This window comes from Pseudophryne corroboree, chromosome 5, assembly GCF_028390025.1.
Source record: "Pseudophryne corroboree isolate aPseCor3 chromosome 5, aPseCor3.hap2, whole genome shotgun sequence".
Lineage (NCBI taxonomy): Eukaryota > Metazoa > Chordata > Amphibia > Anura > Myobatrachidae > Pseudophryne > Pseudophryne corroboree.
In genome coordinates, this window is record NC_086448.1 from 407013041 (window position 1) to 407038128 (window position 25088).

Sequence of the window (25088 nt, forward strand, 5' to 3'; positions counted from 1 at the left end):
AGCAGAGACACCCTGGCCCTCGGGGACAGGGTGATCAGCCGATGCATCTGAAGATGCGATTCGGACCACTTGTCCAACAGATCCCACTGAAAGATCCTTGCATGGAACCTGCCGAAGGGAATTGCTTCGTATGAAGCCACCATCTTTCCCAGGACTCGCGTGCAGTGATGCACCGACACCTGTTTTAGTTTCAGGAGGTCCCTGTCCAGAGATGACAATTCCTGGGCCTTCTCCACCAGGCGAAACACCTTCTTCTGTTCTGTGTCCAGAATCATACCCAGGAAAAGCAGACGCGTCGTAGGAATCAGCTGCGACATTGGGATATTCAGAATCCAGCCGTGCTGTTGCAACACTTCCTGAGAAAGTGCTACGCTGACCAACAACTGCTCCCTGGACCTCGCCTTTATGAGGAGATCGTCCAAGTACGGGATAATTATAACACCTTTCTTCCGAAGGATTATCATCATTTCGGCCATTACCTTGGTAAATATCCTCGGTGCCGTGGACAGACCAAACGGCAACGTCTGGAATTGGTAATGACAGTCCTGTACCACAAACCTGAGGTACTCCTGGTGAGGTGGGTAAATGGGGACATGCAAGTAAGCATCCTTGATGTCCAGCGACACCATAAAATCCCCCACTTCCAGGCTTGAAATAACCGCTCTGAGCGATTCCATTTTGAACTTGAATTTCTTTATATAAGTGTTCAAGGATTTTAAATTCAGAAAGGGTCTCACCGAACCGTCCGGTTTCGGTACCACAAACATTGTGGAATAGTAACCCCTTCCCTGTTGAAGGAGAGGGACCTTGATTATCACCTGCTGGAGGTACAGCTTGTGAATTGCCGCCAGTACTACCTCCCTTTCCCTGGGGGAAGCTGGCAAGGCTGATTTGAGGTAACGGCGGGGGGGGGGGGGGGGAGTCGCTTCGAACTCCAGCTGAGATACAATTTGTACAGCCCAGAGATCCACCTGTGGGCGAGCCCACTGGTTGCTGAAGTTTCGGAGACGCGCCCCCACCGCACCTGGCTCCGCCTGTGGAGACCCAACGTCATGCGGTGGACTTAGTGGAAGCAGGGGAGGATTTTTGATCCTGGAAACTGGCTGCATGGTGCAGCTACTTTCCTCTACCCCTGCCTCTGGCCAGAAAGGATGCGCCTCTGATCCGCTTGCCTTTCTGAGACCGAAAGGACTGCATTTGATAATACGGTGCTTTCTTAGGCTGTGAGGAAACCTGTGGCAAAAAAGTCGACTTTCCAGCTGTCGCTGTGGATACGAGGTCCGAGAGACCGTCCCCAAACAATTCCTCACCCTTATAAGGCAAAACCTCCATGTGTTTTTTAGAATCAGCATCTCCTGTCCATTGCCGAGTCCATAAGACCCTCCTGGCAGAAATGGACATTGCATTAATTCTAGAGCCCAGCAGGCAAATGTCCCTCTGGGCATCCTGCATATATAAGACGACGTCTTTTATATGTTCTAGGGTTAGCAAAATAGTATCCCTGTCGAGGGAATCAATGTTGTCTGACAGAGTATCAGTCCATACTGCTGCAGCACTACACATCCAGGCTGAAGCAATAGCAGGTCTCAGTAGAGTACCAGAGTGTGTATACACAGACTTCAGGATAGCTTCCTGCTTTCTAACCGCAGGCTCCTTTAGGGCGGCCGTATCCTGAGACGGCAGGGCCACCCTTTTAGATAAGCATGTGAGCGCCTTAGTTTCTTATCAGGAGAACTCCACGCTTCTTCACACAACTCATTTAATTCATCAGATGGGGGAAAAGTCACTGGCTGTTTTTTCTCCCCAAACATATAAACCTTCTTGGTAGTAACCGGGTTAACGTCAGAAATGTGTAATACATCTTTCATTGCAGTAATCATGCATCGGATGGCCTTTTTAGACTGTAAATGTGTCTCATCATCGTCTACACTGGAGTCGGACTCCGTGTCAACATCTGTGTCAACCACCTGAGCTAGAGGGCGTTTATGAGCCCCTGACGGTTTCTGAGTCGCCTGGGCAGGCACGGGCTGAGACCCCGGCTGTCCCAAGGCTGCAGCGTCATCAAACATTTTATGTAAGGAGTTGACATTGTCGTTTAAGACCTTCCACATATCCATCCCATCAGGTGTCGGCCCCGCCGGGGGCAACACCACACTTATCTGCCCTTGCTCCGCCTCCACGTAACCTTCCTCATCAAACATGTCGACACAGCCGTACCGACACACCGCACACACACAGGGAATGCTCAGACTGAGGACAGGAACCCACAAAGTCCTTTGGGGAGACAGAGTATGCCAGCACACACCACAGCGCTATATAACACAGGGATTTTCACTTACAATAAGTGATTTCCCAATAGCTGCTTTTATGACTTATTTTGCGCCTAAATTTATGTGCCCCCCTCTCTTTTTCACCCTTCTTGTACCTGGATACTGCAGGGGAGAGCCTGGGGAGCTGCTTCCAGCGGAGCTGTGAAGGGAAAATGGCGCTGGTGTGCTGAGGAAGAAGTCCCCGCCCCCTCAGCGGCGGGCTTCTGTCCCGCGTTTTGTGTATGTTAATGGCGGGGGTTTTTACATATATACAGTACCAGACTGTATTTATGTATTTTTTAATGCCAAAAGGTATATTAATTGCTGCCCAGGGCGCCCCCCACCCCCCCAGCACCCCACAGTGACCGGAGTATGTAAGTGTGCTGGGAGCAATGGCGCACAGCTGCGGTGCTGTGCACTACCTTTAATGAAGACAGGAGTCTTCTGCCGCCGATTTCGTCGTCTTCACTCTTCTGTCTTCTGGCTCTGCAAGGGGGACGGCGGCGCGGCTCCGGGAACCCTCTGGAGCTAATGGTGTCCAGTAGCCTAAGAAGCACAAGCTAGCTGCAAGCAGGTAGGTTTGCTTCTCTCCCCTCAGTCCCACATAGCAGTGAGTCTGTTGCCAGCAGAAGCTCACTGAAAATAAAAAACCTAATAAATACTTTTTCTAGCAAGCTCAGGAGAGCCCACTAGGAGCACCCAGCTCTGGCCGGGCACAGATTCTAACTGAGGTCTGGAGGAGGGGCATAGAGGGAGGAGCCAGTGCACACCAGATAGTACCTAATCTTTTCTTTAGAGTGCCCAGTCTCCTGCGGAGCCCACTATTCCCCATGGTCCTTACGGAGCTCCCAGCATCCACTAGGACATCAGAGAAATAGGCATAGATACACAAGGATAGATGCTATCTATTGCATAATGGTCCACCAGATTGCTAGGTTCTTAATGGGTTGTATGATGATACCCCGCAATGTTGGCCAAGTGTCAGGAGGGTGTGAGAGTAAAGAAAGACAAGATATGTGATGTTATGTATACTGTACAGAGAGGATAAATTAGATAGGGAAGCACTGAAGGTTATGTGGGTGTGTCTGGAATTTGATAGGCTTGTCTGAAGAGGTGAGTTTTCAGGGAACGGTTAAAGGTTTGGAGACTAGAGGCGAGTCTTATTGTGCGTGGGAGGGCATTCCACAGAGTGGGTGAAGCCCGGATAAAGTCCTGTAATTTTGAGTGTGAACAAGTAATGCGTGTGGATGAGAGACGTAGATCTTGTGCAGAGCGGAGAGGTCGTGTAGGGAGATATTTTGAGATGAGTGAAAAGATGTATGTTGGTGCAGTTTGGTTAATAGCATTGTATGTCAGTAAAAGTATTTTATATTTAATACGGTAGAATACCGGTAACCAATGGAGGGACTGACAGAGCGGATCTGCAGACGATGAACGTCTAGCGAGGAAGATTAGCCTCGCAGCTGCATTCAAAATGGATTGTAGTGGGGAGAGCCTATGTTTGGGAAGACCGGTCAGGAGACTATTACAATAATCAATGTGGGAGATAATGAGAGCATGGATTAAAGTTTTTGCTGTGTCTTGTGTAAAATATGGATATATCCTATATGGATATAGGATATGTCGACAAGTCGACGGGGCACCTGGAATATTTTATCCAGGTGTTTCCTGGCCACTCTGATGTCCACCTTTAAAACTTGACATACTACGACAATCAATGCCTGAATGCCCTGGGCTACGGTTCCTCTGGGATCTGTTCCTCCCCTGTGTGTGGAATCACGCCCCCACTAATGGGGGCATACGCTCGTCCTTTGAATCGTCCAACTGCAGGACAGAGGGTAACAGTCCTAAAAACTTGGTTAGAGATGCCACTAAGTAGGTGGCTGTGTCTTAGACGTAGATGTGTTGTAAAGGCCACTGGGACCTCTTCCACATTTGTCAAGGGGAGTGCTAACCTTCTCTTATTTTATACAACACCTTTGTGGAGTCTGGCATCACAGAGGGGGATGGGACCATGGACATAGTGAGCCCTTCCACTGACCTTGCTAATGCCCGAGCCCAGGCCGGTTCTGGGTCTGGTGAGAGGACAGATTTCTGAGATCTGGAAACCTTCCACAGAGGCTTCCAGCTCAGCAGACAAGTGTGACATAACAGTAGTGAGCTGAGACACCAATACTGGTGTATCCTTTTACCTGTGGTGATCTGAGCTTTGTTGCTCCTAATCACATAAAAGGGAACTATCTGATTGCTCTGTGTGTGAATTTTTCTGCACACCTTGTGCAGGTGAAGGTCTTCTGTGAAGCCTTAAAGTTATTTTCCAGCCATGGTAAAACACACTGATACACAAACACAGTACCGTAGTGGGTAGTGTGAGAGGAGAGTTAAGACAGGCAGGAGAGAAGGGCAAAGGAGAAGGATAATCACACTAGTCCCAATCAGCGGTATTAGTAATGATAAAACGCTAGGCACATATATATATGCAGTAACTAAAGTAAAACTCTGTTACATGTGCTCAGTTACTCTCCTGACAGAACCTCTACACCATTCATAACTCACGATCTTGTTTAAAGGTCTCTCAGTCTCACCGCTGTCTTAACAATAATACACACGGTGCGATATAACCTTGCGATTTTGACTACACAGTCAAAATTGCAAGGTAAGTTAGTGCATATCGCACCGTGTGTACACAGCTTGCGATACCGATGCGTGGTCCCGTGTGGTCGGTATCGCAAGGTTGGATAGACTGCAGTCAAAATTGTCCACAGCCAAAATTGCAAGCACACAGTCAAAATCGAAGATAGCCAAAATTTCACAGTGTGTATGCACCTTTAGAAGGTCAGCTTAGTCCACAGCAGCAGCTCTTAATCGGTGGAGAGTGAATACTCTGCCTTTAGTAATGGCCGCCTGCTTTTGCTATACTGTGATGGCACCGAGGCAGCTGAGAGCAAGGAACTTAACTCTGGGAGTTAGCTTCCCCCGGCCACGCATTATGGCGCTCTTTTGTGCGGACCGCTGCTGGGACTTCCTAAATCACTGCCATTGTTTGTGCCTGCATCCCGCTAATCAGGAGCCAGGCGTTATACTCACAGAGCTGCCGTTTGATGGACGGTGGCGGTTGTGGCTAGGGGGATTGAGACGCGCACGGCATGCAGCGGAGTACTATGCTAACAGATCCTATTGCTTGGCTGCAGAATTACAGACTAACATAATAAAATAAAAAATAAAAATAAGATTTTACTTACCGATAAATCTATTTCTCGTAGTCCGTAGTGGATGCTGGGGACTCCGTCAGGACCATGGGGGATTAGCGGCTCCGCAGGAGACAGGGCACAAAAGTAAAAGCTTTAGGATCAGGTGGTGTGCACTGGCTCCTCCCCCTATGACCCTCCTCCAAGCCTCAGTTAGGATACTGTGCCCGGACGAGCGTACACAATAAGGAAGGATTTTGAATCCCGGGTAAGACTCATACCAGCCACACCAATCACACTGTACAACCTGTGATCTGAACCCAGTTAACAGCATGATAACAGAGGAGCCTCTGAAAAGATGGCTCACAACAATAATAACCCGATTTTTGTAACAATAACTATGTACAAGTATTGCAGACAATCCGCACTTGGGATGGGCGCCCAGCATCCACTACGGACTACGAGAAATAGATTTATCGGTAAGTAAAATCTTATTTTCTCTGACGTCCTAGTGGATGCTGGGGACTCCGTCAGGACCATGGGGATTATACCAAAGCTCCCAAACGGGCGGGAGAGTGCGGATGACTCTGCAGCACCGAATGAGAGAACTCCAGGTCCTCTTTAGCCAGGGAATCAAATTTGTAGAATTTTATAAACGTGTTCTCCCCCGACCACGTAGCTGCTCGGCAGAGTTGTAATGCCGAGACCCCTCGGGCAGCCGCCCAGGATGAGCCCACCTTCCTTGTGGAATGGGCCTTGACAGATTTAGGCTGTGGCAGGCCTGCCACAGAATGTGCAAGTTGAAATGTGCTACAAATCCAACGAGCAATCGTCTGCTTAGAAGCAAGAGCACCCAGTTTGTTGGGTGCATACAGGATAACAGCGAGTCAGTTTTCCTGACTCCAGCCGTCCTGGAAACCTATATTTTCAGGGCCCTGACAACATCTAGCAACTTGGAGTCCTCCAAGTCCCTAGTAGCCGCAGGTACCACAATAAGCTGGTTCAGGTGAAACGCTGACACCACCTTAGGAAGAAACTGGGGACGAGTCCGCAGCTCTGCCCTGTCCGAATGGACAATCAGATATGGCTTTTGTGAGACAAAGCCGCCAATTCTGACACTCGCCTGGCCGAGGCCAGGGCCAACAGCATGGTCACTTTTCATGTGAGATATTTCAAATCCACAGATTTGAGCGGTTTAAATGTGATTTGAGGAATCCCAGAACTACGTTGAGATCCCACAGTGCCACTGTAGGCACAAAAAGGGGGTTTTATATGCAATACTCCCTTGACAAACTTCTGGACTTCAGGAACTGAAGCCAATTCTTTCTGGAAGAAAATTGACAGGGCCGAAATTTGAACCTTAATGGACCCCAATTTGAGGCCCATAGACACTCCTGTTTGCAGGAAATGCAGGAATCGACCGAGTTGAAATTTCTTCGTGGGCCTTCTTGGCCTCACACCACGCAACATATTTTCGCCACATGTGGTGATAATGTTTTGCGGTCACCTCCTTCCTGGCTTTGACCAGGGTAGGAATGACCTCTTCCGGAATGCCTTTTTCCCTTAGGATCTGGCGTTCCACCGCCATGCCGTCAAACGCAGCCGCGGTAAGTCTTGGAACAGACCTGGTACTTGCTGAAGCAAGTCCCTTCTTAGCGGCAGAGGCCATGAGTCCTCTGTGAGCATTTCTTGAAGTTCCGGGTGCCACGTCCTTCTTGGCCATTCCGGAGCCACGAGTATAGTTCTTACTCCTCTACGTCTTATAATTCTCAGTACCTTGGTTATGAGAAGCAGAGGAGGGAACACATACACCGACTGGTATACCCACGGTGTTACCAGAACGTCCACAGATATTGCTTGAGGGTCTCTTGACCTGGCGCAATACCTGTCCAGTTTTTTGTTCAGGCGGGACGCCATCATGTCCACCTTTGGTCTTTCCCAACGGTTCACAATCATGTGGAATACTTCCCGATGAAGTCCCCACTCTCCCGGGTGGAGGTCGTGCCTGCTGAGGAAGTCTGCTTCCCAGTTGTCCACTCCCGGAATGAACACTGCTGACAGTGCTATCACATGATTTTTCGCCCAGCGAAGAATCCTTGCAGTTTCTGCCATTGCCCTCCTGCTTCTTGTGCCGCCCTGTCTGTTTACGTGGGCGACTGCCGTGATGTTGTCCCACTGGATCAATACCTGCTGACCTTGAAGCAGAGGTCTTGCTAAGCTTAGAACATTGTAAATTGCCCTTAGCTCCAGTATATTTATGTGGAGAGAAGTCTCCAGACTTGATCACACTCCCTGGAAATTTTTTCCCTGTGTGACTGCTCCCCAGCCTCTCAGGCTGGCATCCGTGGTCACCAGGACCCAGTCCTGAATGCCGAATCTGCGGCCCTTTAGTAGATGAGCACTCTGCAGCCACCGCAGAAGAAACACCCTTGTCCTTGGAGACAGGGTTATCCGCTGATGCATCTGAAGATGCGATCCGGACCATTTTTCCAGCAGATCCCACTGAAAAGTTCTTGCGTGAAATCTACCGAATGGAATCGCTTCGTAAGAAGCCACCATTTTTCCCAGGACCCTTGTGCAATGATGCACTGACACTTTGCCTGGTTTTAGGAGGTTCCTGACTAGCTCGGATAACTCCCTGGCTTTCTTCTCCGGGAGAAACACCTTTTTCTGGACTGTGTCCAGAATCATCCCTAGGAACAGTAGACGTGTCGTCGGAAACAGCTGCGGTTTTGGAATATTTAGAATCCACCCGTGCTGTCGTAGAACTACTTGAGATAGTGCTACTCCGACCTCCAACTGTTCTCTGGACCTTGCCCCTATCAGGAGATCGTCCATTTTCTTTGAAGAATCATCATTTCGGCCATTACCTTGGTAAGGACCCGGGGTGCCGTGGACAATCCAACCGGCAGCGTCTGAAACTGATAGTGACAGTTCTGTACCACGAACCTGAGGTACCCTTGGTGAGAAGGGCAAATTGGGACATGGAGGTAAGCATCCCTGATGTCCCGGGACACCATATAGTCCCCTTCTTCCTGGTTCGCTATCACTGCTCTGAGTGACTCCATCTTGATTTGAACCTTTGTATGTAAGTGTTCAACTATTTCAGATTTAGAATAGGTCTCACCGAGCCGTCTGGCTTCAGTACCACAATATAGTGTGGAATAATACCCCCTTTCCTTGTTGTAGGAGGGGTACTTTGATTATCACCTGCTGGGAATACAGCTTGTGAATGGTTTCCACTACTGCCTCCCTGTCGGAGGGAGACGTTGGTAAAGCAGACTTCAGGAACCTGCGAGGGGGAGACGTCTCGAATTTCCAATCTGTACCCCTGGGATACTACTTGTAGGATCCAGGGGTCCACTTGCGAGTGAGCCCACTGCGTGCTGAAACTCTTGAGACGACCCCCCCCACCGCACCTGAGTCCGCCTGTACGGCCCCAGCGTCATGCTGAGGACTTGGCAGAAGCGGTGGAGGGCTTCTGTTTCTGGGAATGGGCTGCCTGCTGCAGTCTTCTTCCCTTTCCTCTATCCCATGGCAGATATGACTGGCCTTTTGCCCGCTTGCCCTTATGGGGACGAAAGGACTGAGGCTGAAAAGACGTTGTCTTTTTCTCCTTTATACGGCAATACTTCCATGTGCCGTTTGGAATCTGCATCACCTGACCACTGTCGTGTCCATAAACAACTTCTGGCAGATATGGACATCGCACTTACTCTTGATGCCAGAGTGCAAATATCCCCCTGTGCATCTCGCATATATAGAAATGCATCCTTTAAATGCTCTATAGTCAATAAAATACTGTCCCTGTCAAGGGTATCAATATTTTCAGTCAGGGAATCCGACCAAGCCACCCAGCGCTGCACATCCAGGCTGAGGCGATCGCTGGTCGCAGTATAACACCAGTATGTGTGTATATACTTTTCTCTAACGTCCTAGTGGATGCTGGGAACTCCGTAAGGACCATGGGGAATAGCGGGCTCCGAAGGAGGCTGGGCACTCTAGAAAGATCTTAGACTACCTGGTGTGCACTGGCTCCTCCCACTATGACCCTCCTCCAAGCCTCAGTTAGATTTCGTGCCCGGCCGAGGTTGGATGCACACTAGGGGCTCTCCTGAGCTCTTAGAAAGTTATAGTCTTAGAATTTGTTATTTTCAGTGAGACCTGCTGGCAACAGGCTCACTGCAGCGAGGGACTAAGGGGAGAAGAAGCAAACTCGCCTGCTTGCAGCCGGATTGGGCTTCTTAGGCTACTGGACACCATTAGCTCCAGAGGGATCGACCGCAGGCCCAGCCTTGATGTTCGGTCCCGGAGCCGCGCCGCCGTCCCCCTTACAGAGCCAGAAGCAAGAAGATGGTCCGGAAAATCGGCGGCATGAAGACTCTGTCTTCACCAAGGTAGCGCACAGCACTGCAGCTGTGCGCCATTGCTCCTCTCACACACTTCACACTCCGGTCACTGAGGGTGCAGGGCGCTGGGGGGGGCGCCCTGAGGCAGCAATAAAAACACCTTGGCTGGCTAAAATACCTCAATATATGGCCCCAGGGGCTATATATGAGGTAAATACCCCTGCCAGAATTCCATAGAAAACGGGAGAGTAGGCCGCGAAAAAGGGGCGGAGCCTATCTCCTCAGCACACTGGCGCCATTTTTCCCTCACAGCTCGGCTGGAGGGAAGCTCCCTGGCTCTTCCCTGCACAGTAAGAGGGAAAAGAGAGGGGGGGCATTAAAATTGGCACTGTATACAGTATATTATATAAAAGCTATTAGGGACATAACTCAGTTAGTCCCTGTATATATATAGCGCTCTGGTGTGTGCTGGCATACTCTTACTCTGTCCCCCCAAAGGGCTTTTGTGGGTCCTGTCCTCGTTTAGAGCATTCCCTGTGTGTCTGCGGTGTGTCGGTACGGCTGTGTCGACATGTTGAATGAGGAGGCTTATATGGTGACAGAACAGAGGCCGATATATGTGATGTCGCCCCCTGTGGGGCCGACACCAGAGTGGATGGATAGGTGAAAGGTATTAACCGACAGTGTCAACTCCTTACATAAAAGGGTGGATGACGTAACAGCTGTGGGACAGCCGGCTTCGCAGCCCGCGCCTGCCCGGGCGTCTCAAAGGCCATCAGGCCCGCTCTCTCAGATGGCAGACACAGATGTCGACACGGAGTCTGACTCCAGTGTCGACAAGGTGGAGACATATACACAATCCACTAGGAACATCCGTGACGTGATCCCGGCAATAAAAAATGTGTTATACATTTCTGACTTTAACCCAAGCACCTCTAAAAATGGGTTTTAGGTTTGGGGAGAAAAAACAGGCAGTGTTTTGTTCCCCCATCAGATGAATAAATGAAGTGTGTGAAAGCGTGGGTTCCCCCGTTAAGAAACTGGTAATTTATAAAAAGTTACTGATGGCGTACCCTTTCCCGCCAGGTGGATAAGTTACGCTGGGAGATATCCCCTAGGGTGGATAAGGCGCTCACACGTTTGTCAAAAAAGGTGGCACTGCCGTCTTAGGATACGGCCACTTTAATAGGTACCTGTTGATAAAAAACAGGAGGCTATCCTGAAGTCTGTATTTACACACTCAGGTACTAGACTGAGACCTGCAGATAGTGCTGCTGCAGCGTGGTCGGTGACCCTGTCAAACAGGGATACTAGTTGGCAAACATAAAAACATATTAAAGACGTCGTCTTATATATGGGGGATGCACAGAGGGATATTTTGCCGGCTGGCATCCAAAATAAATGTAATGTCCATTCTGTCAGGAGGGTATTAGAGACCTGTCACTGGACAGGTGATGCTGACTTAAAAAGCGCATAGAGAGCCTTATAAGGGTGAGGAATTATTTGGGGATGGTCTCTGGGACCTCGTATCCACAGCAACTGCTGGGAAGAAATAATTTTACCTCAGGTTTCCTCACAGACAAAGGTACAGTCCTTTCGGCTTCAGAAAAGCAAGCGGGTCAAATGGCGCTTCCTTTCTGTACAGAGACAAGGGTAGAGGGAAAAAAGCTGCACCAGTCAGCCTGTTCCCAGAATCAAGATTCTTCCCCCGCCTCCTGTGAGGCCACACCATGACGCGGGTGCTCCACAGGTGTAGCCAGGTACGGTGGGGGGCCGTCTCAAAAATTTCAGCAATTAGTGGGCTCGCTCACAGGTGGATCCCTGTTTCTTTCAAGTAGTATTTCAGGGGTACAAGCTGGAATTTGAGATGTCTCCCCCCAGCCGTTTCCTAAAATATGCCTTGCTGACAACTCCCTCAGGCAGGGAGGCTGTGCTAGAGGCAATTAATAAGTGGTATTCCCAGCAGGTAATACTCAAGGTGCCCCTACTTCAACAAGGACGGGGTTACTATTCCACACGGGTTGGGGTACCGAAACCGCATGGTTCGGTGTGACCCATTTTATATTTAAAATCCATGAACACAAAAATTCAAGTTCAAGATGGAATCGCTCAGGGCGGTTATTCCAAGCCTGGACGAGGGGGATTACATGGTATCCTGGGACATCAAGGATGCTTACCTGCATGTCCCCATTTACCATCCTCGCCAGGAGTACCTCAGATTTGTGGTACAGGATTACCATTACCAAGTCCAGACACTGCCGTTTGGACTGTACATGGCACCGAGGGTGTTTTATCAAGGTAATGGCCGAAATGTTGATACTCCTTCAAAAAAAAGGGAGTTGTAATTATCCCGTACTTGGACAATCTCGTTATAAGGGCGAAGTCCAAGGAGCAGTTGGTAGTCGGGGTAGCACTATTTTGGAAAGTGCTACAACAGCATGGTTGGATTCTAAACAGTCCAAAGTCACAGCTGGTTCCTATGACACGTCTACTGTTCCTGGGGATGGTTCTGGACATAAACCAGAAATAGTGTTTCTCCCGGAGGAGAAAGCCAAGGAGTTGTCATCTCTAGTCAGAGACCTCCTGAAGCCAAAATAGGTAGCGGTGCATCATTGCACGCGAGTCCTGGGAAAAATGGTAGCTTCCTACGAAGCAATCCCATTAGGCAGGTTCCATACAAGAACTTTTCAGAGGGACCTGTTGGACAAGTGGTCCGGATCGCATCTTCCGATGCATAGGCTGATAACCCTGTCTCCAAGGACCAGGGTATCTCTACTGTGGTGGCTGCAGAGTGCCCATCTTCAAGAGGGCCGCAGGTTCGGCATACAGGACTAGGTCCTAGTGACCATGGATTCCAGCCTTTGAGGCTGGGAGGCAGTCACACAGGGAAGAAATTTCCAGGGACTTTGGTCAAGTCAGGTTATTTCCCTACACATAAATATTCTGGACCTGAGGGCCATTTTCAATGCCCTGAGGCCGGCAAGGCCTCTGCTTCAAAACCAGACGGTACTGATCCAATCAGACATCACGGCAGTCGCCCATGTAAACAGACAGGGCGGCACAAGAAGCAGGATGGCGATGGCAGAAGCCACAAGGATTCTCCGATAGGCGGAAAATCATGTGTTAGCACTGTCAGCAGTGTTCATTCCCGGAGTGGACAACTGGGAAGCAGATCTTCTCAACAGACACGACCTCCACCCGGGAGAATGGGGACTTCCTCCAGAAGTCTTCCAATAGGATTGTACACTATTGGGAAAGGCCACAGGTGGACATGATGGCGTCCCGCCTCAACAAAAAGCTATAAAAGATATTGCACCGGGTCAAGGGACCCTCAGGCGATAGCTATGGACGCTCTGGTAACACCGTGGGTGTACCAGTCGGTTTATGTGTTCTCCCCTCTGCCTCTCATACCAAAGGTACTGAGAATAATAAGAAGGCGAGGAGTAAGAACGATACTCGTGGATGGCCAAGAAGAGCTTGGTACCCAGAACTTCAAGAATTTATATCAGAGGACCCATGGCCTCTGCCACTCAGACAGGACCTGCGGCAGCAGGGGCCCTGTCTGTTCCAAGACTTACCGCGGCTGCGTTTGTCGGCATGGCGGTTGAACGCCGGATCCTGAAGGAAAAGGGCATTCCGGAGGAAGTCATTCCTACGCTTACTAAAGCCAGGAAAGAGGTTACAGCAACTCATTATCACCGCATATGGCGAAAATATGTTGCATGGTGTGAGGCCGAAAGGGCCCCAACAGAGGAATTTCAACTAGGTCGATTTCTGCATTTCGTGCAAGCAGGAGTGACTATGGGCCTTAAATTGGGTTCCATTAAGGTACAGATCTCGGCTCTGTCGATTTTCTTTCAAAAAGAACTAGCTTCAGTACCTGAAGTTCAGACATTTATAAAAGGAGTGCTGCAGAGTCAGCCCCCGTTTGTGCCTCCTGTGGCACCTTGGGATCTCAACGTGGTGTTGAGTTTCTTAAAATCACATTGGTTTGAACCACTAAAAACCGTGGATCTGAAATATCTCACGTGGAAGGTGGTTATGTTATTGGCCTTGGCTTCTGCCAGGCGAGTATCAAAGTTGGCGGCTTTGTCTTGTAAAAGCCCTTATTTGATTTTCCATATGGATAGGGCAGAATTGAGGACTCGTCCCCAGTTTCTCCCAAAGGTGGTGTCAGCGTTTCACCTGAACCAGCCTATTGTGGTGCCTAGGCTACTAGGGACTTGGAGGACTCCAAGTTGCTAGACGTTGTCAGGGCACTGAAAATATATGTTTCCAGAACGGCTAGAGTCAGAAAATCTGACTCGCTGTTTATCCTATATGCACCTAACAAGCTGGGTGCTCCTGCTTCTAAGCAGACTATTGCTCGTTGGATTTGTAGTACAATTCAGCTTGCACATACTGTGGCAGGCCTGCCACAGCCAAAATCTGTCAATGCCCATTCCACAAGGAAGGTGGGCTCATCTTGGGCGGCTGCCCGAGAGGTCTCGGCTTTACAACTTTGCCGAGCAGCTACTTGGTCAGGGGCAAACACGTTTGCAAAAATTCGACAAATTTGATACCCTGGCTGAGGAGGACCTGGAGTTCTCTCATTCAGTGCTGCAGAGTCATCCGCACTCTCCCGCCCGTTTGGGAGCTTTGGTATAATCCCCATGGTCCTTACGGAGTTCCCAGCATCCACTAGGACGTTAGAGAAAATAAGAATTTACTCACCGGTAATTCTATTTCTCGTAGTCCGTAGTGGATGCTGGGCGCCCATCCCAAGTGCGGTTTATCTGCAATACTTGTACATAGTTATGGTTAACTAAATCGGGTTATTGTTGAGCCATCTGTTGAGAGGCTCTATTGTTTCATACTGTTAACTGTGTTTCATATCACGAGTTGTACGGTGTGATTGGTGTGGCTGGTATGAGTCTTACCCGGGATTCAAAATCCTTCCTTATTGTGTACGCTCGTCCGGGCACAGTACCTAACTGAGGCTTGGAGGAGGGTCATAGTGGGAGGAGCCAGTGCACACCAGGTAGTCTAAGATCTTTCTAGAGTGCCCAGCCTCCTTCGGAGCCCGCTATTCCCCATGGTCCTTACGGAGTTCCCAGCATCCACTACGGACTACGAGAAATAGAATTACCGGTGAGTAAATTCTTATTTTTAGGATATTTTCCAGCCTCCTATCAGCTGGCTCCTTGAGGGCGGCCCTATCTGGAGACGGTACCGCCACTTGTTTTGATAAGCGTGTGAGCGCCTTATCCACCCTAAGGGGTGTTTCCCAACGCGCCCTAACTTCTGGCGGGAAAGGGTATACCGCCAATAATTTTCTATCGGGGGAAACCCACGCATCATCACACACTTCATTTAATTTATCTGATTCAGGAAAAACTACAGGTAGTTTTTTCACACTCCACATAATACCCTTTTTTGTGGTACTTGTAGTATCAGAAATATGTAACACCTCCTTCATTGCCCTTAACAAGTAACGTGTGGCCCTAAAGGAAAATACGTTTGTTTCTTCACCGTCGACACTGGAGTCAGTGTCCGTGTCTGTGTCGACCGACTGAGGTAAAAGGACGTTTTAACGCCCCTGACGGTGTTTTAGACGCCTGGACAGGTACTAATTGGTTTGCCGGCCGTCTCATGTCGTCAACCGACCTTGCAGCGTGTTGACATTATCACGTAATTCCTTAAATAAGCCATCCATTCCGGTGTCGACTCCCTAGAGAGTGACATCACCATTACAGGCAATTGCTCCGCCTCCTCACCAACATCGTCCTCATACATGTCGACACACACGTACCGACACACAGCACACACACAGGGAATGCTCTGATAGAGGACAGGACCCCACTAGCCCTTTGGGGAGACAGAGGGAGAGTTTGCCAGCACACACCAAAAACGCTATAATTATACAGGGACAACCTTTATACAAGTGTTTTTCCCTTATAGCATTTTAATATAGTCATATCGCCAAATAAGTGCCCCCCCTCTCTGTTTTAACCCTGTTTCTGTAGTGCAGTGCAGGGGAGAGCCTGGGAGCCTTCCCACCAGCATTTCTGTGAGGGAAAATGGCGCTGTGTGCTGAGGAGAATAGGCCCCGCCCCCTTTTCGGCGGGCTTGTTCTCCCGTTTTTCTGAGACCTGGCAGGGGTTAAATACATCCATATAGCCCCCGGGGGCTATATGTGATGTATTTTTAGCCAGAATAAGGTACTATCATTGCTGCCCAGGGCGCCCCCCCCAGCGCCCTGCACCCTCAGTGACCGCTGCTATGAAGTGTGCTGACAACAATGGCGCACAGCTGCAGTGCTGTGCGCTACCTTATGAAGACTGAAAAGTCTTCTGCCGCCGGTTTCTGGACCTCTTCACTTTTCGGCATCTGCAAGGGGGTCGGCGGCGCGGCTCCGGGACGAACCCCAGGGTGAGACCTGTGTTCCGACTCCCTCTGGAGCTAATGGTGTCCAGTAGCCTAAGAAGCCAATCCATCCTGCACGCAGGTGAGTTCACTTCTCTCCCCTAAGTCCCTCGATGCAGTGAGCCTGTTGCCAGCAGGACTCACTGAAAATAAAAAACCTAACAAAACTTTTACTCTAAGCAGCTCTTTAGGAGAGCCACCTAGATTGCACCCTTCTCGGCCGGGCAGAAAAATCTAACTGAGGCTTGGAGGAGGGTCATAGGGGGAGGAGCCAGTGCACACCACCTGATCCTAAAGCTTTTACTTTTGTGCCCTGTCTCCTGCGGAGCCGCTAATCCCCCATGGTCCTGACGGAGTCCCCAGCATCCACTAGGACGTCAGAGAAAAATGTTTGCCTTTGAGGAGAAGCCCAGGATGTGACCAGCTTCCTCGGGCACTAAACTAAAACTGGCTTGAAGGAGCGGTACAGAGGAGGAGGACTCTTACACACACTTCTAAATTCTAAAAGCGTCAGCTCCTGGTTAGCACACACTCTATACCCTATTGTAAAGAGCACTCCAGTGTCCCCTAGTGGATGAATAAAGAAACATGGTTAACACAGAGATTGTGTAATCAGATTTCTGCATCTAAAGGGCACATCAGAAGCTGAAATTCATCGCCAACTCGTCGAAGTGTACAGTGCCTTGGATAACAGGACAAACGTTGAAGATAAGCAGCAATCCGGCCGGCCAAATATGTCCATCCCAGACAGTGCCCCAAATATATTTGTTCTGTCCCAACATGTTCCCCTTCAAAAAAAAACCAAAAAAAAAAACTTGATCCATCTCATCACAGTGGAATACAAGTATGCAGAGAGGCACTCACCAAACTTTCATGTCAAGAATAAAACGTGGTTTGACCAACTCGTTCAAAATACATGCATAGATCAATGTTTTGATCACCTCTGGGATCTTAATCATGATTATATACGTAATCATTTCAGTATGATATTTGACAAGGAAGTCTCATGAGTGCCTCTACGCTTTCCTTTTCTGGATACTATACATATGTGCCACAAATCTAGCGTCTGTACCGTGTCACAACTTGGTGTATTAAGTTGCATCATGCCATATTGAGTCGAATCATAAGGTACTGGGACACCAGAAAAGCCAGAAAGTGTAATACTACCACCAGATGTAACTTTTCCTAAACTACACTGCGCATGTGTCAAATAGCCTATGTAGTTCTGTGGCACCACCTGCTGATTGGCTGACAGAAACATGTGGGAAATATCATTTGGGACATGGATGGAGAGCTGTAGTTTATGGTTATTAGACGGCTATATTCTATTTAACAAGGAAAGGGGACTGAGCACGACAAGGAGTGTATATTAAAGAATTGAATCATATGATGTGTTAGTCCTGTATTATTAAAAACAATATATATATATATATATATATATATATATATATATATATTTTATTTTTATTTTATTTATTTATTTATACTAGTAGCACAGGTGCCAGCTGACAATTACTGTCTGCATTTGCAGTTCGGGGTAAGAGAAAAACATATAGCTATCCCTAATGCACAGTGAGTGAGAAATAACACTACATAATAATCAGATAATACAGAGATCTTAGTTGCGTATATCTGCAGATATAGATAGGGTTAAGCCCCCAGGCCGAACAGCAAGGTGTCTCTGTCCCTGGGGGTCCCTAATACCAGGTATGGGTCCGGGACCCCATCATGTCGGCATTGGTCGGCTACCCCAGGGCAGCACACAGGTGAAAATTAGTAAGGGTTAAGAAGCACATAAGTGCTATGTAAGTGAGGTGTGATTAATATAATACAAAAATATATACAATGTGACAGGGAAAAACATAAAAGTGATAATAAAGTGTTAGGGTGTGCCAACCTGAAGCAGCCTAGCCCTACAGACACAGGGAATAACGCACACCCTAACACTTTATTAACACTTATGTTTACAGTTATGGTTTTAAAGGGGTTGGGTATTGAATGCCGGCGGCCAGGAGACCGACAGCGGCATCCCGACAGTTGAGATGCTGACTAGAGTTCACTGCACCGTACACTAATAATAATTTTATTTATATAGCGCTCTTTCTCCAACAGGACTCAAGGCGCTTTACAGACATCAAAAACTATGCACATAATACAGAGGATTTAAGTAATACAGCAATAGATAAGCCACAGACAAAAAAAAAAAAAAGCCTTAAGCACACAGAAAGCATAATGAATGATTGGTGTAGGCATTTTGGGTAAAAATTTCTAAGGGTTGTGTATTCCACCCTTACAAGGTACCAGGTGCGGCAGCCATCTTGGGCGCACAGTGTCCGATTACCCAGGGTGGAATAGTCTACCCCTAGAAGAGATGACACAAAAAAGGAGATTTATGGTAGACTTACCATTGTTAAATCTTTCTGCAAGGTACATTGGTTCCACAGGGAAAACATTGGGGGTGAGGGGGGGGGATGTAGAGATGAATCTTGAGTCACAGGCACCAACAGGTTAAAGTTTTAGACTGTCCCAAGATGCATTGGGGGCCTCCTCTATAATCCAGCCTCCAAGCACTGGAGCTCAGTTTCGTTGACCAGTCCAAAGCAGGAGCAAGTAAAAGAGAAGGCAGATGTCAGTCACATAGAACCACGTTCTCACGACAGGAGAAGGGACCAGTGGCTCATGCCATACAAACCCATAGACGCTAGGTGCGTCAGGGCAGGTGCCCTGTGGAACCAATTTACCTTGCAGAAAGAGATTTAACAATGAAAGTCTACCATAAATCTCCTTTTTTGCAGTGGGGTATATTGGTTTCCACAGGGAAAACATCAGGGATGTCCCAAAGCAATTTCTCAAGGGAGGGGCGCGCCGTAGCGGGTATGAGAACCTGGCGTCCAAAGGAAGCATCCTGGGAGGTGGAATTATCAAAGGCATAGAACCTAATGAAGGTGTTCGATGAGGACCACGTAGCCGCCTTGCACAAGTGTTCATCGGACGCGCCTCGGCGAGCTGCCCAAGAAGTACCAACAGACCGAGTAGAATGGGCTTTAAAACGAGCAGGAGCTGGAAAACCAGCCTGTGCATATGCTTGTGCAATCACCATTCCAATCCATCTGGCCAATGTTTGCAGGCCAGCCACGTTCGTGAAAACCAAAAAGTAAAAAAAAAAAAAAGTATCTGACTTCCTAAAAGGGGCAGACCTCTCCACTTATATACGGTGAGCCCATACCACATCCAAAGACCGCTCTTTGGAGGACAAACCAGAAAAGATAAAGCCGGAAGCACAATCTCTTGGTTAAAGAGGGAAAGATGACATCAACTTAGGTTGATAACCAGGGCGAGTTGTAAGAACTGCCCGGTCACGGTGAAAAATCAGAAAGGGTGGATGACAGGACAAAGTGCCTAAGTCAGACACCCTCAAGGCAGAGGCAATAGCCAGTAGGAACAGGACCTTGACCGTGAGCCATGTAAGGTCCACTGACTCAAGAGGTTCATGTGGAGACTCTTGTAAGGCATTCAGGACAACAGACAGATCCCATTGAGCCACAGAAGGGACGTAGGAAGGCTGAACCTGTAAAACACCCTGAGTGAAAGAATGAACGTCAGGCAAAGACGCAATTTTTCTCTGAAACCACACCGACAAGGCAGAAATATGAACCTTGAGGGAGGCCAGACGAAGGCCTAAATCCAGGCATTGTTGTAGAAAAGTTAGAAGTCTGGAAGTACTGAATTTGTATGCATCGTAATTCTTAGCAGGACACCAGGTGAAGCAAGAATTCCATACCCTGTAATACATCTGCGCAGATGCCGGCTTGCTGACCTTCAGAATAGCTTGGATAACCGCCTTGGAGAATCCTTTGGCCCTTAGGAGTGAAGCTTCAAGAGCCACGCCGTCAAAGCCAGTCTGGCCAGGTCTGGGTAGATACAAGGCCCTGAAAGAGGAGATCTGGGCGTTGAAGTAGTAGAAGAGGACCCTCTATCGATAGACCCTGCAGGTCTGAGAACCAATGACGTTTGGGCCATGCTGGAGCGACTAGAAGTAGTATTCCTCCTTCTTGCCTTAACTTCCGTAGTACCCTGTGCAGAAGTGACACTGGAGGGAACACGTATGGCAGCCGGAAGTTCCATGGAATTGCCAATGCATCCACCAATGCTGCTTGAGGATCTCTGGTTCTTGATCCGAAGACCGGAACTTTGTGAATGTGTTGAGACGCCATCAGTTCTACATTTGGTAGGCCCCACTTGTCCACTGGGAATTGAACGACTTCCTGAGGAATACTCCACTCTCCGGCATGCACGTCCTGACCACTGAGGAAATCCGCTTCCCAGTTGAGGACACCCGGAATGAATACTGCAGATATTGCTGGCACATGGCGTACTGTCCAACTAAGTATTTTTGACACTTCTATCATTTCCATGCGGCTTCGAGTGCCGCCTTGATGTTTAAGTATGCCACCGTGGTGGTGTTGTCTGACCTTACTTGAACAGGCCTGTTCTGTAATGTAGGTAGGGAGAAAGACAAAGCATTGAACACTGCCCGTAATTCCCGAATGTATATCGGGAAGAGTGATTCCTCCTTGGTTCACCGACCCTGGAAAAAGTGTTGCTCCAACACTGCGCCCCATCCCCTCAGACTAGCGTCCATAGTCAGTAGGACCCAGTTGAGGATCCAGAAGGGACGGCCCCTGCTTAACTGCTGGTCCTGTAGCCACCAGGTAAGCGACAGACAAACCTCCGGTGTCCAAGAGATCATGTGAGATCTGATCCGATGAGGTAGGCCGTCCCAGTTGGGAGGTCCTGCAGAGGTCAGGAATGAAACGGAGCGTACTCTCTACCATGTCGAAAGTCGACACCAGCAGGCCTAGTACTTGCATCGCCTAGTGTATGGACACTCTTGGGCGAGAGAGGAAGCATCTGATCCTGTATGCGGGTATTTTCATGCATCAATATAAGACAACATACATTTTGCCCGTATATGGTAGTAGAATTATTTACTACAAACGTTTTATAGACGATATTTTTATGCTGTGGGACGGCACTGAGTCGGAGTTCAATGGCATGTTGGAACAACTAAATAGTTTAGAGTCCACGGTACGATTTACTGGACATGTGAGCAATAGCTCCATTAACTTTCTGGACTTGGAAGGAGACAGATCGTAATACAATCTTACACGCTACAAGTAACCAGCCACCTGCGCTCAGGTCGAGCCTACCCATCTCACAGTTTATGCGAGTTTTGAGGAATAACACAGACCAAGATACGGCAGAAACACAAATCTTGGAGATGAAGGCTACAAAAAAAGAGTATGATTAATTCATGCCTGGAGAAGGCTCAGCTGAGGTGTGTTGAGCATAAAATACCAAAAAAAGCACGAATGATATACGTTACACCATTTGATGAAAAATCAACAAACATTGGATCATCACTGAAGCGGCATTGGCCTATAATAAGGTCTGACCCCAAGTTAAAGGGTATGTTTGAACATCCACCGATGATGGTATTTAGACGCGGCCGTAATTTGAAACAGCTCTTGATGCATCCGGCAAGACAGACTACCAACGCAGATGGTGGTTGGCTAAAGCCACAAAGAAGGGCTGCGTTAGATGCCTAGAATGTACTACATGTCGTTCTATGTTGGTTGGGGATAAGTTCCCGCACCCCTTGAGTGGGAAACCCATTAACATCAGATTTAGGCTACATTGCTGGCTTGATCATGTAATATACATGCTATTATTGCCCATGCGGCCTTCCTTATGTGGTGATGACTACCTGCACATTCAGGGAAAGGATGGCGAACCATCGCAGTTCAATCCATCAAGCACTCTTGACAGGACGTACAGATAAGCCTGTGGCTTAGCACTTTTTGGCAGAGGGACACCAAGTAGCCTCCCTTAAGTGTCGAATCATTGATTGGGTTCCAATACCCAAAAAAGGTGGAGATCGATCACTCCTGCTAAAGAAATTAGAAGCAAGGTGGATCCATAGATTGGGTTCGGTGGCACAAAATGGACTCAATGAATCTAATCCTTTGAACTTTTTCTTGCGTTAAGGAATTAATATTTTTTCTTTTTTTTTTCATATTTTTTTCTTTGTAGACATACTAATTTGAATTGTTCACTATAGAGTCTGACCGACACACTTTGGTTTACCTGCATGTTTATGTATGCATACAATTGTTCATGTGTGGAGTTTGCGCTATATATAGATAATGTTGTGTACATATGGATTGGTGTTATCAGATTTATTCTATATATACATGGATAGGTATGTGGTTTATGTTTGTTACTTTTTTAATATAGATCTTGTGGCCGCCTGACTGCGAGTCATTATGGACTTTCCTATATATCTAATAGAATTTACGTGGTCAGTAATATATAATGCTTTTTCATGATAATTGTGTAGATTGATAATGAAGTACCAGCTGACCCCTGCCTTATTGGTCACAAGATAATATTCGTCAGTATATGGGGTTTGTTTTTTTAATTGTTTTCTGATTGGCTCTTCCACCGCTAAGACCAGTGTTCATTCGTGTGTACAGTCTCCCTTTGATAGTAAACAGCCAGATGGGTGTATTATTATATTATCTCACATAGATATATATATATATATATATATATATCGCTCCCAGCTCCGGCACTCCCCAGGTGAATCAGGTATACTTTGCCGGGTGCCCTCCAACACCTAGTCCAGCAGGCTAAGTGTATTCACGTATATCACTCCAATGGCGGCACTCCGGACTGGTACAGATTACTCAAAGCCAATAATGTGTTGCTATACATTATTGGCTTTGAGTAATCTGTACCAGTCCGGAGTGCCGCCATTGGAGTGATATATATATATATATATATATATCTATCTCTCTACATATACACACACTTATTTACATAACTCTCAATGTACGCTGGGACGCTTTCTATACGTGTGCCGGGTAGCGCTATTTCACTTCCGCCCGTGTGACACATGCGGTCCACGGGCCGGAGGTGTCATGCGTTGCTTGGCAGCGGGTCGGAAGTGGCCCCCGTTGCTAGGAAATGGCTGTGTGGAGGCGGCGCTGATCCTCTGTGCTCTGGATGACGGGCACATCTGACGGAGCAGAGGGACTGCGCTCGTGAGCGGGATTTGGAGTTTATAGCAGGTATTTGGCTGCAGTATGCTTCTGAAAGGTTAAACACGAGTGCACACTGGTTTTTATATTTACATATGTGGATGCTTCTTCAGTTGGATATATGGTGCATTGATGTATGTTAAGTTGATTAATTATGACGTCATTGATGGGCGTTTTTGGCACCAATTTTGTTTGAATTTTGGTGCATATAAAGCCAGTCAGGCATGATCAGCTTTACTGCTGGATGCCTGGGATAAAATGCTGTATTATTACTACAGTACAGACTGTTAGTACAGACATTTTGATTAGCCTCCCGAGGAAGGTCCGCTGTGGACCGAAAGCGCTTGAGGATACTATTGCATGTACCAAGTGGACTACGTAACGTATATCAGAATAAATGTGATGACTTTTTGCATACTAAAGATAAATCTGGAGAGTGCCTCTATCAATTCTCTATATCTACAATGCTTTTGCATTAGAGTGGACATCCCAGTCGTTGTTTACCTTTGAAGATGTGAGTGCGACCTATATTGGATATATATATACACACACATATATATATATACACACACACACATATACAGGTTGAGTATCCCATATCCAAATATTCCGAAATACAGAATATTCCGAAATACGGACTTTTTTGAGTGAGACTGAGATAGTGAAATCTTTGTTTTTTGATGGCTCAATGTACACAAACTTTGTTTAATACTCAAAGTTAGTAATATTGTATTAAATGACCTTCAGGCTGTGAGCATAAGGTGTATATGAAACATAAATGAATTGTGTGAATGTACACACACTTTGTTTAATGCACAAAGTTATAAAAAAGTATTGGGTGTATAAGGTGTATATGTGACAAATGCATTCTGTGCTTAGATTTAGGTCCCATCACCATAATATCTCATTATTGTATGCAATTATTCCAAAATACGGAAAAATCAGATATCCAAAATTCCTCTGGTCCCAAGCATTTTGGATAAGGGATACTCAACCTGTGTGTGTGTGTGTGTGTGTGTGTGTGTGTGTGTGTGTGTGTGTGTGTGTGTGTGTGTGTGTATATATATATATATATATATATATGTATAAATGAAAAGAATCGTCTAAGGGAGCTGGAGAGATATCTTTAAATAGGAATTCTCTTACAAATTCTGACCACAGAATACTATAAAAAGTTCAATTTATTCACATATTACCATTGAACAGTACAATTGCAGTAGGTATAAAATGTTGCATACATGGCAAACAAATTTAAAATACAGGCTTCAAATTTTTAGAAGACATGGAGTAAACAGATAAATTCATCCAATGATGTCTTTCAAAGAATGCCTGATGTTCTCACATCTGAGCCACAACCCTGCCATGTATGCAACATTTTATACCTACTGCAAATGCACTGTTCAATGGTAATAATAAGAATTTACTTACCGATAATTCTATTTCTCGTAGTCCATAGTGGATGCTGGGGACTCCGTCAGGACCATGGGGATTAGCGGCTCCGCAGGAGACAGGGCACAAAAGTAAAAGCTTTTAGGATCAGGTGGTGTGCACTGGCTCCTCCCCCCATGACCCTCCTCCAAGCCTCAGTTAGGATACTGTGCCCGGACGAGCGTACACAATAAGGAAGGATTTTGAATCCCGGGTAAGACTCATACCAGCCACACCAATCACACTGTACAACCTGTGATCTGAACCCAGTTAACAGCATGATAACAGCGGAGCTTCTGAAAAGAT

General features: G+C 47.4%; 1 protein-coding gene and 1 non-coding gene across 7 annotated transcripts in view; both read right to left on the minus strand.

Annotated features, from left to right (window-relative positions):
* MARCHF6 (membrane associated ring-CH-type finger 6) overlaps window positions 1-25088 on the minus strand; it is an 845067-nt gene that overhangs the window by 192758 nt on the left and 627221 nt on the right. The gene's annotated exons all lie outside the window — the stretch shown is intronic.
* On the minus strand, window positions 4158-4286 carry LOC134931374 (U6atac minor spliceosomal RNA). The gene has a single exon (XR_010179125.1). It is a non-coding gene; the product is annotated as a U6atac minor spliceosomal RNA (small nuclear RNA).